The sequence below is a fragment of the Octopus sinensis genome, linkage group LG5 (genome assembly GCF_006345805.1).
Source record: "Octopus sinensis linkage group LG5, ASM634580v1, whole genome shotgun sequence".
In the NCBI taxonomy this organism is placed as follows: domain Eukaryota; kingdom Metazoa; phylum Mollusca; class Cephalopoda; order Octopoda; family Octopodidae; genus Octopus; species Octopus sinensis.
This window is the reverse complement of record NC_043001.1, coordinates 112,589,877-112,592,376: the sequence shown is the minus strand read 5'-3', so window position 1 is coordinate 112,592,376 and position 2,500 is coordinate 112,589,877. Positions and strand designations below refer to the sequence as shown.

General features: G+C 38.2%; 1 pseudogene; it reads right to left on the bottom strand.

Moving 5' to 3' along the window:
* Window positions 1–2,227: 2,227 nt before the first annotated feature.
* LOC115212441 lies at window positions 2,228–2,411 on the bottom strand (annotated as a pseudogene).
* Between the last annotated feature and the right edge of the window lie 89 nt (window positions 2,412–2,500).

The window sequence follows — 2,500 nt, the reverse complement described above, 5'->3', positions numbered from 1 at the left end:
CACATTTATACGAATGCTCTCACATTTTCGTTAGCCAAATACTTATAGTTGTTATAGTATCTAAATATTCATTTAAGGATCTCATCGCCAGAAATCGGTATCAAAAGTTTTAATGATTTGGTTTTATTCCTTTTTAATTTAATAATTAAAAACACTATAAAAGGCATGAACGTCATCAAATCTCACTTACACTCGCTACTACTGCCAATCGTGTTTCTAGCCATAGTAAATAGATATTAGTTGGAGAAAGAAGTATATCAAAATAAAGGTATTAGCAATACCTGAAAGAGCGGGGAGTTGGTTGAATTGTTAGCACGTGGGGCAAAAAATTAGCGAAATTTTCTCAATCGTTACCTTCTGAGTTCAAATTACGCCGAAGTCGACGTCACCTTTCGGAGTCGATAAAATAAGAACTAGCTGAACACTAGGTTTGCTGTTATCGACTTACCCACTCTCCTAAAATTGCTGGTCTTCTGCCAAAATTTGAGCCCAATATATTTTTCCGGGAAGCTTCGAAGTTACTTTCATTTTGTATTTTTATCTAATAAAAGTTTGTAGGATCTACTCCTGTATTGAGAAGTTTTTATCAGGGAATTCATTTTAAAAACACTGACTTTTGATACCAACCCCACCAGATTCTGTCTGTACAGTTATGACAATGAATTTCATGATTTAGAACAGGGGTTCGCAAAGTGGGCAGTTTGCCCCCTTGGGGCGGTGGAAAGTTTCAAGGGGGCGCTGAAGAAAAGGTGGGGCGATAATGGGGTAGCGATTCATTTAGAAACAACAAGATAATGGGTTCTTTAGGTTAAGTTTATTTGTGAAATACAGTTTCTTTGAATTTACTTCAGAAGAGGTCTGTGTTTGTGGTGGTTAGTTAGGTGAAGACACCAGGAAGACACCAGGTTGTCAAAGGGGCAGCAGCCCGAAAAAATTTGGGAACTACTGATTTAGAACAATCTCAAGAATTTATATCAAAAAATCTACCATAGGTATACGGCTTGAAATTTTGAGGGGAGGGGACGAAACAATTACATCGACACCACTATTTGTTATACATTTTTATCGATTTCGAAAGAGTGAAAAGCAAAGTCGACCTCGGTGGAATTTGAACGCAGGATGTAATGAAACGGAAGGAATACCGCAAAGCGTTTTTCCGACGCTCTGATGAATCTGCCAATCCATACTTTACGCTAACATAATAATATTTTCTATGAAAGGCACAAGGCCAGAAATTTGGTGGGGAGCGGACTAGACGATTACATCGACCCAGTGTTTCACTGGTACTTAATTTATCAATCCTGAAATGATGAAAGCAAAGCCGACCCCGGCGGAATTTGAACTCAGAACGTAGCAGCAGACGAAATGCCTATTTCTTTAATACCCACAAGGGGCTACACACAGAGGGGACAAACAAGGACAGACAAACGGATTAAGTCGATTATATCGACCCCAGTGCGTAACTGGTACTTATTTAATCGACCCCGAAAGGATAAAAGGCAAAGTCGACCTCGGCGGAATTTGAACTCAGAACGTAGCGGCAGACGAAATACCTCTAAGCATTTTACCCGGCTTGCTAACGTTTCTGCTAGCACGCCGCCTTACAATAGGTTAATAATAATTTCTTCTCTAGACACAAGGCCTTGAAAATTGGGGAAGGGGACAAGTCGATTATATCGACCCCAGTGCGTAACTGGTACTTATTTCATCGACATCGAAAGGATGAAAGGCAAATTTGAAACGTTAGCTTAATAATAATGGGAAACAATAGGGTCAAACACACATGAGCAACTTCTTAGCGGTTCCGATCCTGAAGAATTAGTTTTCCGAACAACTGATTTATCAGCGTATCAAATAAACGTGTGACTGAGTATTCCATGATACGAGTACCCTTAACCCAATCCCCAGGCAGTAACAGCATGACACAGGTTGTGACACAGGTTGTGACAAGTCGTTCCTTTGCATCACACTACAATCTATCTGAAGGGCCACTATCCATTTTTCACCTACCCAATTTCATTCACAAGGTATGGGTTCAGCAGGGTATATAGTAAAACCCCTCTTCATAATGGCACTCAATGGGATTGAACCCAGGGTTTTATTTTATTACAAAATGACCATTTTGCGTATGATATAAACATACATAAATGTATATGCATTGTATGTATGTATGTATGTATGTATGTATGTATGTATGCATGTATGTATGTATGTATGTATGCATGGATGGATGTGGGATAATTCCTTGAAGTACTGCAATACTAGGCGAACCCGTAGCAAAGGCGGAGCAAGATCCTAACTCTCCGCCTTGTTTGAAAAATCATTTAAATATCGATAACCCCAAATAGAGAGCTTATCAAATATTAAGCTGATAAAACAGATACTACACTTTGATTTTAGTCAAAGGGTGTTACACTTGTGAGTGTGTGTATATATATATAATATATATATATATATATATATAATATATATATATATATATATTTCTTTACTACCCACA